This window comes from Heterodontus francisci, chromosome 35 (genome assembly GCF_036365525.1).
Source record: "Heterodontus francisci isolate sHetFra1 chromosome 35, sHetFra1.hap1, whole genome shotgun sequence".
In the NCBI taxonomy this organism is placed as follows: Eukaryota; Metazoa; Chordata; class Chondrichthyes; order Heterodontiformes; family Heterodontidae; genus Heterodontus; species Heterodontus francisci.
In genome coordinates, this window is record NC_090405.1 from 5,360,617 (window position 1) to 5,374,647 (window position 14,031).

Here is a 14,031-nt window from a genome sequence, read left to right on the forward strand (position 1 = left end):
ACACTCTGAAACACGTTCCCCAAACACTGAAACCCATCCCCACACACTGAAATCTCTTCCCCACACAGTGAAACCCCTTCCCCGCACACTGAAACCCCTTCCCCGCACACTGAAACCCTTCCCCACACGCTGAAACCCCTTCCCAACACGCTGAAACCCCTTCCACACACTCTGAAACCTGTCCCCACACGCTGAAACCCCTTCCCCACAGACTGAAACCCCTTTAACACACACTGAAACCCCTTCCCCACACACTGAAACCCATCCCCATACAATGAAACCCCTTCCCCACACACTGAAACCCATCCCCACACACTGAAACCCTTCCCCACACACTGTAACCCCTTCGCCGCTCACTGAAACCCCTTCCCCACACACTGAAACCGCTTCTGCACACACTGAAATCCCTTCCCCGCGCACTGAAACCCCTTCCCCGCACACTGAAACCCTTCCACACACGCTGCAACCCCTTCCCCACACGCTGAAACCCCTTCCACACACACTGAAACCCATCCCCACACACTGAAACCCCTTGTCCACACACTGAAACCCCTTCACCACGCACTGAAACCTCTTCCACACATACTGAAACCTCTTCCCCAAAAACTGAAACCTGTTCCCCACAGACTGAAACCTCTTCCCCACACACTGAAACTCCTTCCCCACGCACTGAAACCTCTTCCACACACACTGAAACCCCTTCCCCGCACACTGAAACCTCTTCCCCACACACTGAATCCCCTTCACCACACACTGAAACCCCTTCCCCACACACTGAAACCTCTTCCCCACACACTGAAACCACATCCCCACAGACAGAAACCCCTTCCCCACACTCTGAAACCCCTTCCCCACACACTTAAAACATCTTCCCCACACTCTTTAAACTCTTCCCCACACACTGAAACCCCTTCCCCACACACTGAAACACATACCAACACACTGAAACCCCTTCCCCACACACTGAAACCCATCCCCACACACTGAGACCCATCCCCACACACAGTACCCCCTTCCCCGCACACTGAAACACCTTCCCCACACACTGAAACCGCTTCCACACACACTGAAATCCCTTCCCCGCACACTGAAACCCCTTCCCCGCACACTGAAACCCCTTCCCCACACACTGAAACCGCTTCCGCACACACTGAAACCCCTTCCCCACACACTGAAACCTCTTCCCCACACACTGAAACCACATCCCCACAGACAGAAACCCCTTCCCCACACTCTGAAACCCCTTCCCCACACACTTAAAACATCTTCCCCACACTCTTTAAACTCTTCCCCACACACTGAAACCCATCCCCACACACTGAAACCCTTCCCCACAAACAGTACCCCCTTCCCCGCAGACTGAAACCCCTTCCCCACACACTGAAATCGCTTCCACACACACTGAAATCCCTTCCCCGCACACTGAAACCCCTTCCCCACACACTGAAACCTCTTCCCCACACAGTGAAACCCCTTCCCCACACACTGAACCCCTTTCCAACACTCTGAAACACGTTCCCCAAACACTGAAACCCATCCCCACACACTGAAATCTCTTCCCCACACAGTGAAACCCCTTCCCCGCACACTGAAACCCCTCGCCCGCACACTGAAACCCTTCCCCACACGCTGAAACCCCTTCCCAACACGCTGAAACCCCTTCCACACACTCTGAAACCTGTCCCCACACGCTGAAACCCCTTCCCCACAGACTGAAACCCCTTTAACACACACTGAAACCCCTTCCCCACACACTGAAACCCATCCCCACACACTGAAACCCTTCCCCACACACTGTAACCCCTTCGCCACTCACTGAAACCCCTTCCCCACACACTGAAACCGCTTCTGCACACACTGAAATCCCTTCCCCGCGCACTGAAACCCCTTCCCCGCACACTGAAACACTTCCACACACGCTGCAACCCCTTCCCCACAAGCTGAAACCCCTTCCACACACACTGAAACCCATCCCCACACACTGAAACCCCTTGTCCACACACTGAAACCCCTTCACCACGCACTGAAACCTCTTCCACACATACTGAAACCTCTTCCCCAAAAACTGAAACCTGTTCCCCACAGACTGAAACCTCTTCCCCACACACTGAAACTCCTTCCCCACGCACTGAAACCTCTTCCACACACACTGAAACCCCTTCCCCGCACACTGAAACCTCTTCCCCACACACTGAATCCCCTTCACCACACACTGAAACCCCTTCCCCACACACTGAAACTTCTTCCCCACACACTGAAACCACATCCCCACAGACAGAAACCCCTTCCCCACGCTCTGAAACCCCTTCCCCACACACTTAAAACATCTTCCCCACACTCTTTAAACTCTTCCCCACACACTGAAACCCCTTCCCCACACACTGAAACACATACCAACACACTGAAACCCCTTCCCCACACACTGAAACCCATCCCCACACACTGAAACCCATCCCCACACACAGTACCCCCTTCCCCGCACACTGAAACCCCTTCCCCACACACTGAAACCGCTTCCACACACACTGAAATCCCTTCCCCGCACACTGAAACCCCTTCCCCGCACACTGAAACCCCTTCCCCACACACTGAAACTGCTTCCGCACACACTGAAACCCCTTCCCCACACACTGAAACCTCTTCCCCACACACTGAAACCACATCCCCACAGACAGAAACCCCTTCCCCACACTCTGAAACCCCTTCCCCACACACTTAAAACATCTTCCCCACACTCTTTAAACTCTTCCCCACACACTGAAACCCATCCCCACACACTGAAACCCTTCCCCACAAACAGTACCCCCTTCCCCGCACACTGAAACCCCTTCCCCACACACTGAAATCGCTTCCACACACACTGAAATCCCTTCCCCGCACACTGAAACCCCTTCCCCGCACACTGAAACCCCTTCCCCACACACTGAAACCGCTTCCGCACACATTGAAATCCCTTCCCCGCGCACTGAAACCCCTTCCCCGCACACTGAAACCCTTCCACACACGCTGAAACCCCTTCCCCACACGATGAAACCCCATCCACACACACTGAAACCCATCCCCACACACTGAAACCCCTTCCCCACACACTGAAACCGCTTCCACACATACTGAAACCTCTTCTCCAAAAACTGAAACCTGTTCCCCACAGACTGAAACCTCTTCCCCACACACTGAAACTCCTTCCGCAAGCACTGAAATCTCTTCCACACACACTGAAACCCCTTCCCCGCACACTGAAACCTCTTCCCCACACACTGAATCCCCTTCACCACACACTGAAACCCCTTCCCCACACACTGAAACCTCTTCCCCACTCACTGAAACCACATCCCCACAGACAGAAACCCCTTCCCCACACTCTGAAACCCCTTCCCCACACACTTAAAACATCTTCCGCACACTCTTAAAACTCTTCCCCACACACTGAAACCCCTTCCCCACACACTGAAGCCCATCCCAACACACTGAAACCCCTTCCCCACACACTGAACCCCATCCCCACACACTGAAACCCTTCCCCACACACTGTAACCCCTTCCCCGCACACTGAAACCCCTTCCCCACACACTGAAACCGCTTCCACACACACTGAAACCCCTTCCCCGCACACTGAAACCCCTTCCCCGCACACTGAAACCCTTCCCCACACGCTGAAACCCCTTCCCCACACGCTGAAACCCCTTCCACACACACTGAAACCCATCCCCACACACTGAAACCACTTCCCTACAGACTGAAACCCCTTCCCCACATTCTGCAACCTCTTCGCCACAGACTGAAACAATTCCCCACACACTGAAACCCATCCCCACACACTGAAACCCCTTCCCCACACACTGAAACACATCCCCACACACTGAAACCTCTTCCCCACACACTGACACCCATCCCCACACACTGAAATCCTTCCCCACACACTGAAACCTCTTCCCACACACTGAAACCTCTTCGCCACAGTCTGAAACCCTTCCCCACACACTGAAACCCATCCCCACACACTGAAACCCCTTCCCCACACACTGAAACCCATCCCCACACACTGGAACCACTTCCCCACATACTGAAACCTCTTCCCACACAGTGAAACCTCTTCCCGACACACTGAAACCTCTTCCCCACACACTGAAACCCATTCACCGCACACTGAAACCTCTTCCCCACACACTGACACCCCTTCCCCACACACTGAAACCTCTTCCCCACACACTGAAACCCCTTCCCCACAGACTGAAACCCCTTAACCTCACACTGAAACCCATCCCCACACACTGAAACCCCTTCCCCACACACTGAAACCTCTTCCCCACACAGTGAAACCCCTTCCCCACACACTGAACCCCTTTCCAACACTCTGAAACACGTTCCCTAAACACTGAAACCCATCCCCACACACTGAAACCTCTTCCCCACACAGTGAAACCCCTTCCCCGCACACTGAAACCCCTTCCCCGCACACTGAAACCCTTCCCCACACTATGAAACCCCTTCCCAACACGCTGAAACCCCTTCCACACACACTGAAACCTGTCCCCACACGCTGAAACCCCTTCCCCACAGACTGAAACCCCTTTAACACACACTGAAACCCCTTCCCCACACACTGAAACCCATCCCCATACAATGAAACCCCTTCCCCACACACTGAAACCCATCCCCACACACTGAAACCCTTCCCCACACACTGTAACCCCTTCGCCGCTCACTGAAACCCCTTCCCCACACACTGAAACCGCTTCTGCACATACTGAAATCCCTTCCCCGCGCACTGAAACCCCTTCCCCGCACACTGAAACCCTTCCACACACGCTGAAACCCCTTCCCCACACGCTGAAACCCCTTCCACACACACTGAAACCCATCCCCACACACTGAAACCCCTTGTCCACACACTGAAACCCCTTCACCACGCACTGAAACCTCTTCCACACATACTGAAACCTCTTCCCCAAAAACTGAAACCTGTTCCCCACAGACTGAAACCTCTTCCCCACACACTGAAACTCCTTCCCCACGCACTGAAACCTCTTCCACACACACTGAAACCCCTTCCCCGCACACTGAAACCTCTTCCCCACACACTGAATCCCCTTCACCACACACTGAAACCCCTTCCCCACACACTGAAACCTCTTCCCCACACACTGAAACCACATCCCCACAGACAGAAACCCCTTCCCCACACTCTGAAACCCCTTCCCCACACACTTAAAACATCTTCCCCACACTCTTTAAACTCTTCCCCACACACTGAAACCCCTTCCCCACACACTGAAACCCATCCCAACACACTGAAACCCCTTCTCCACACACTGAAACCCATCCCCACACACTGAAACCCATCCCCACACACAGTACCCCCTTCCCCGCACACTGAAACCCCTTCCCCACACACTGAAACCGCTTCCACACACACTGAAATCCCTTCCCCGCACACTGAAACCCCTTCCCCGCACACTGAAACCCCTTCCCCACACACTGAAACCGCTTCCGCACACAATGAAACCCCTTCCCCACAAACTGAAACCTCTTCCCCACACACTGAAACCACATCCCCACAGACAGAAACCCCTTCCCCACACTCTGAAACCCCTTCCCACACACTTAAAACATCTTCCCCACACTCTTTAAACTCTTCCCCACACACTGAAACCCATCCCCACACACTGAAACCCTTCCCCACAAACAGTACCCCCTTCCCCGCACACTGAAAACCCTTCCCCACACACTGAAATCGATTCCACACACACTGAAATACCTTCCCCGCACACTGAAACCCCTTCCCCGCACACTGAAACCCCTTCCCCACACACTGAAACCGCTTCCGCACACATTGAAATCCCTTCCCCGCGCACTGAAACCCCTTCCCCGCACACTGAAACCCTTCCACACACGCTGAAACCCCTTCCCCACACGCTGAAACCCCTTCCACACACACTGAAACCCATCCCCACACACTGAAACCCCTTCCCCACACACTGAAACCGCTTTGCACGCACTGAAACCTCTTCCACACATACTGAAACCTCTTCTCCAAAAACTGAAACCTGTTCCCCACAGACTGAAACCTCTTCCCCACACACTGAAACTCCTTCCGCACGCACTGAAACCTCTTCCACACACACTGAAACCCCTTCCCCGCACACTGAAACCTCTTCCCCACACACTGAATCCCCTTCACCACACACTGAAACCCCTTCCCCACACACTGAAACCTCTTCCCCACACACTGAAACCACATCCCCACAGACAGAAACCCCTTCCCCACACTCTGAAACCCCTTCCCCACACACTTAAAACATCTTCCGCACACTCTTAAAACTCTTCCCCACACACTGAAACCCCTTCCCCACACACTGAAACCCATCCCAACACACTGAAACCCCTTCCCCACACACTGAACCCCATCCCCACACACTGAAACCCTTCCCCACACACTGTAACCCCTTCCCCGCACACTGAAACCCCTTCCCCACACACTGAAACCGCTTCCACACACACTGAAACCCCTTCCCCGCACACTGAAACCCCTTCCCCGCTCTCTGAAACTCTTCCCCACACGCTGAAACCACTTCCCCACACGCTGAAACCCCTTCCACACACACTGAAACCCATCCCCACACACTGAAACCCCTTCCCCACACACTGAAACCCCTTCGCCACGTACTGATACCTCTTCCACACATGCTGAAACCTCTTCCCCAAAAACTGAAATCCCTTCGCCACGCACTGAAACCTCTTCCCCACACACTGAAATCCCTTCCACACACACTGAAATCCCTTCCCCACACACTGAAACCACATCCCCACAGACAGAAACCCCTTCCCCATACTCTGAAACCCCTTCCCCACACACTTAAAACATCTTCCCCACACTCTTAAAACTCTTCCCCACACACTGAAACCCCTTCCCAACACACTGAAACCCTTCCCCACACACTGTAACCCCTTCCCCGCACACTGAAACCCCTTCCCCACACACTGAAACCGCTTCCACACACACTGAAATCCCTTCCACACACACTGAAATCCCTTCCCCGCACACTGAAACCCTTTCCCCGCACACTGAAACCCCTTCCCCACACACTGAAACCGGTTCCAAACACACTGAAATCCCTTCCCCGCGCACGGAAACCCCTTCCCCGCACACTGAAACCCTTCCACACACGCTGAAACCCCTTCCACACACACTGAAACCCATCCCCACACACTGAAACCCCTTCCCCACACACTGAAACCCCTTCGCCACGCACTGAAACCTCTTCCACACATACTGAAACCTCTTCCCCAAAAACTGAACCCTGTTCCCCACAGACTGATACCTCTTCCCCACACACTGAAACTCCTTCCCCACGCACTGAAACCTCTTCCACACACACTGAAACCCCTTCCCCGCACACTGAAACCTCTTCCCCACAAACTGAATCCCCTTCACCACACACTGAAACCCCTTCCCCATACACTGAAACCTCTTCCCCACACACTGAAACCACATCCCCACAGACAGAAACCCCTTCCCCACACACTTAAAACATCTTCCCCACACTCTTAAAACTCTTCCCCACACACTGAAACCCCTTCCCCACACACTGAAACCCATCCCAACATACTGAAACCCCTTCCCGACACACTGAAACCCATCCCCACACACTGATACCCTTCCCCACACACTGTAACCCCTTCCCCGCACACTGAAACCCCTTCCCCACACACTGAAACCGCTTCCAAACACACTGAAATCCCTTTCCCGCACACTTAAACCCCTTCCCCGCACACTGAAACCCTTCCACACACGCTGAAACCCCTTCCCCACACGCTGAAACCCCTTCCACACACACTGAAACCCATCCCCACACACTGAAACCCCTTCCCCACACACTGAAACCCCTTCCCCACGCACTGAAACCTCTTCCACACATACTGAAAGCTCTTCCCCAAAAATTGAAACCTGTTCCCCACAGACTGAAATCTCTTCCGCACACACTGAAAGCTCTTCCCCACAGACTGAAACCCTTCCCCACACACTGAAACCTCTTCCCCACACACTGAAACTCCTTCCCGACGCATTGAAACCTCTTCCACACACACTGAAACATCTTCCCACACACTGAAACCTGTTCCCCACACGCTGAAACTTCTTCCACATGCACAGAAACCCATCCCCACACACTGAAACCCCTTCCACACACACTGAAAAATCTTCCACACACACTAAAACCCCTTCCAAACGCACTGAGACACCTTCCACACACACTGTTACCCCTTCCCCACACACTGAAATCCTCCCCACACACTGAAACCTCTTCCACACACACTGAAACCTCTTCGCCACAGACTGAAACCCTTCCCCACACACTGAAACCTCTTCCCCACACACTGAACCCTCTTCCCCACACACTGAAACCCCTTCCCCGCAAACTGAAACCTCTTCCCCACACACTGAATTCCCTTTACCACACACTGAATCCCCTTCCCCACACACTGAAACCTCTTCCCCACAGAGTGAAACCACTTCCCCACAGACTGAAACCCCTTCCCCACACTCTGAAACCTCTTCCCCACACACTGAAACCTCTTCCCCACACACTGAAACTACTTCCCCACAAACTGAAACCCCTTTCCCACACACTGAAACCTCTTCCCCACACACTGAAACCCCTTGCCCACAGACTGAAACCCCTTAACCACACGCTGAAACCCATCCCCACACACTGACATATCTTCAACGCACACTGAAACCCCTTCCCCACAGACTGAAACCCCTTCCCCACACACTGAAACCCATCCCCACACACTGAAACCTCTTCCCCACACACTGAAACACATTCGCCACACACTGAAACCCTACCCCACACACTTAAACCCATCTCCACACACTGAAACCTCTTCCCCTTAACTGAAAGCTCTTCCCCACAGACTGAAACCCTTCCACACACACTGAAACCTCTTCCCCACACACTGCAACCCCTTCCCCACGCACTGAAACCTCTTCCACATATACTGAAACCTCTTCCCCACACACTGAAACCTCTTCCCCACACACTGAAACTCCTTCCCCATACACTGAACCCTCTACCACACACACTGAAACCTCTTCCACGCACACTGAAACCTCTTCCCCACACGCTTAAACCTCTTCCACACGCACTGAAACCCATCCCCACACACTGAAACCTCTTCCACACACACTGAAACCTCTTCCACACACAATAAAACACCTTCCCCACGCACTGAAACCCCTTCCACACACACTGTAAACCCTTCCCCGCACACTGAAACCCCTTCCCCGCACACTGAAACCCTTCCCCACACGCTGAAACCCGTTACCCACTCGCTGAAACTCCTTCCACACACACTGAAACCTCTTCCACATGCACTGAAACCCATTCCGCACAGACTGAAACACATCCCCACACACTGAAACCCATCCCTTCATAATGAATCCATTCCCCACACACTGAAACCCCTTCGCCACGCACTGAAACCTCTTCCACACATCCTGAAACCTCTTCCCCAAAAACCGAAACCTGTTCCCCACAGACTGAAACCTCTTCCCCACACACTGAAACCCATCCCCACACACTGAAACCCATCTCCACACACTGAAACCTCTTCCCCACACACTGAAAGCTCTTCCCCACAGACTGAAACCCTTCCATACACACTGAAACCTCTTCCCCAGACACTGCAGCCCCTTCCCCACGCACTGAAACCTCTTCCACATATACTGAAACCTCTTCCCCACACACTGAATCCTCTTCCCCACACACTGAAACCTCTTCCCCACACACTGAAACTCCTTCCCCATACACTGAACCCTCTACCACACACACTGAAACCTCTTCCACGCACACTTAAACCTCTTCCACACACACTGAAACCTCTTCCCCACACACTGCAACCCCTTCCCCACGCACTGAAAGCCCTTCCCCACTCTCTGAAACACATCCCCACACTCTGAAACACCTTCCCCACACACTGAAACCCATCCACACATACTGAAACCCATGCCCACACACTGAAACCCATCCCCACACACTGAAACCCATCCCCACACACTGAAACAACTTCCCCACACACTGAAACCCTTCCCCACACACTGAAACACATCCCCACACACTGAAACACATTCCCACACACAGAAACACCTTCCCCACACACTGAAACTCCTCCCCCACACACTGAAACACCTTCCCCAAACACTGAAATACCTTCCCCAGACACTGAAACACCTTCCCCACACACTGAAACCCCTTCCCCACACACTGAAAAACCTTCACCACACACTGAAACAACTTCCCCACACACTGAAACCCCTTCCCCACACACTGAAACAGCTTCCCCACACACTGTAACCCTTCCCCACACACAGAAACAATTCCCCACACACTGAAAACCCTTCCCCACAAACAGAAACCCCTTCCCCACACACTGAAACCCTACTCCACACACTGTAACCCCTTCCCCACACACTGAAACCCCTTCCCCACACTCTGAAGCCCCTCCCCACACACTGAAACCCTTTCCCCACATAGTGAAACCCCTTCCCCACACAATGAACCCCCTTCCCCACACTCTGAAACCCCTTCCCTACACACTGAAACACATTCCGCACACAACGAAACACCTTCCACATAAATGAAACACCATCCCCACACCTTGAATCCCCTTCCCCACACACTGAAACCCCTTCCGCACACAATGAAACTCCTTGCCCACACACAGAACCCCCATCCCCACACACTGAAATACCTTCTGCACACACTGAAACCCCTTCCGCACACACTGAAACACCTTCCCAACACAGTGAAACCCCTTCCCCACACACTGAAACCCCTTCCCCACACACTGAAACCCCTTCCGCACTCACTGAAACATCTTCCCCACACACTGAAACCACTTCCCCACACACTGAAACCCCTTCCGCACACAGTGAAACCCTTCCCCACACACTGAAACCCCTTCCCCACACATTGAAACACATCGCCACACACTGAAACCCCTTCCCCACACACTGAAACACATCCCCACACACTGAAACCCCTTCCTCACACACTGAAACACATCCCCACACACTGAAAACTTTCCCCACACACTGAAACACCTTCCGCACACCATGAAACCCTTCCCCACAGACTGAAACCCCTTCCCCACACACAGAAACCCCTTCCCCACACACTGAAACATCTTCCCCACACAGTTGAAACCCCTACCGCACACACTGAAACGCCTTCCCCACACACTGAAACCCCTTCCCACCCACAGAAACCCCTTCCCCACACACAGAAACCCCTTCACCACACACTGAAACCCCTTCCGCACACAGTGAAACCCTTCCCCCAACACTGAAACCCCTTCCCCACGCACTGAAACACATCCCCACACACTGAAACCCCATCCCCACGAACTGAAAGCCCTTCCTCACACACTAAAACCCTTCCCCACACACTGAAACCCCATCCCCACACACTGAAACCAATTCCCCAGATAGTGAAACCCCTTCCCCACACACTGAAACACCTTCCCCACACACTTAAACCCCATCCGCTCACAGTTAAACAATTCCCCACACACTGAAATCCCTTCCCCACACACTGAAACACCTTCCCCACACACTGAAACCCCTTCCCCACACACTGAAACACCTTCCCCACACACTGAAACAACTTCCCCACACACTGAAACCCCTTCCCAACACACTGAAACAGCTTCCCCACACACTGTAACCCTTCCGCACACACAGAAATACTTCCCCACACACTGAAACCCCTTCGCCACAAACTGAAACCCCTTCCCCACACACTGAAACCCATTCCCCACACACTGAAACCCTTCCCCACACACTGAAACCCCCTCCCCACACACTGAGACCCATTCCCTACACACTGAAACCCTTCCCCACACACTGAAACCCCTTCCCCACATAGTGAAACCCCTTCCCCACACAATAAAACACCTTCCCCACACACTGAATCCCCTTCCCCACACACTGAAACCCCTTGCGCACACACAGCAACCCCTTCCGCAAACACTGAAACACCTTCCCCACACACTGAAACACATTCACCATTGACTGAACCCCTTCCCCGCACACTGAAACACCTTCCGCACACACTGAAACACCTTCCCCACACACTGAAACACATCCTCACACACTGAAACCCCTTCCCGACACACTGAAACCCATTCCCCCCAAACTGAAACCATTCCCCACACTCTGAAACCCCTACCCCACACACTGAAACCCCTTCCCCACACACTGAAACCCATCCCGACACTCTGAAACCCCTTCCCCACACAGTGAAACACCTTCCCCACACACTGAAACCCCTTCCCCACCCACTGAAACCCCTTCCCCACACCCTGAAAACACTTCCCACACACTGAAACCCATCCCCACACACTGAAACCCTTCCCCACACACTGAAACCTCTTACCCACACACTGAAACCCCTTCCCCACACAATGAAACACATCCCCACACTCTGAAACACCATCCCCACACACTGTAACCCCTTCCGCACACACTGAAACCCATCCCCACACACAGAAACCCCGTCCCCACGCAATGTACCCCTTCCCCACACACAGAAACACTTCCCCAAGCACTGAAAACCCTTCCCCACAAACTCAAACTCCTTCCCCACAAACTGAAACTCCTTCCTCACACACTAAAACCCTTCCCCACACACTGAAACCCCTTCCCCACACACTGAAACCCCTTCCCCACACACTGAAACCCTTCCCCACACACTGAAACCCCTTCCCCATATAGTGAAACCCCTTCCCCACACACTGAGACACCTTCCCCACACACTGAAACCCATTCCGCACACAGTTAAACAATTCCCCACACACTGAAACCCCTTCCCCACACACAGAAATACTTCCCCACACACTGAAACCCCTTCCCCACAAACTGAAACCCCTTCCCCACACACTGAAACACCTTCCCCACATACTGAAACCCTTCCCCACACACTGAAACCCCTTCCCCACACACTGAGACCCCTTCCCCACACACTGAATCCCATCCCCACACACTGAAACCCCTTCCCCACATAGTTAAACACCTTCCCCACACAATAAAACACCTTCCCCACACACTGAATCCCCTTCCCCTCACACTGAATCCCCGTCTGCACACAATGAAACACCTTCACCACTCACTGAAACCCCTTCCCCACACACTGAAACACCTTCCGCACACACTGAAACCCCTTCCACACACACAGAAACGCCTTCCCCACACAATGAAACCCCTTCCCCACACACTGAAACCCCTTCCGCACACAGTGAAAACCTTCCCCAAACACTGAAACCCCTTCCCCACACACTGAAACACATCCCCACACACTGAAACCCCTTCCCCACAAACTGAAACCCCTTCCCCACACACTAAAATCCTTCCCCACACACTGAAACCCCTTCCCCACACACTGAAACCCCTTCCCCACACACTGAAACCCTTCCCCACACACTGAAACCCCTTCCCCACATAGTGAAACCGCTTCCCCACACACTGAAACACCTTCCCCACACGCTGAAACCCATTCCCCAAACACTGAAACACCTTCCCCACACGCTGAAACCCATTCCCCAAACACTGAAACAACTTCCCCACACACTGAAACAACTTCCCCACACACTGAAACCCCTTCCTCACTCACTGAAACAGCTACGCCACACACTGAAACCCTTCCCCACACTCTGAAACCCCTTCCCCACACACTGAAACCCCTTCCCCACACACTGAAACCCTTCCCCACACACTGAAACCCCTTCCCCACATAGTGAAACCGCTTCCCCACACACTGAAACACCTTCCCCACACGCTGAAACCCATTCCCCAAACACTGAAACACCTTCCCCACACGCTGAAACCCATTACCCAAACACTGAAACACCTTCCCCACACACTGAAACAACTTCCCCACACACTGAAACCCCTTCCTCACTCACTGAAACAGCTACGCCACACACTGAAACCCTTCCCCACACTCTGAAACCCCTTCCCCACACACTGAAACA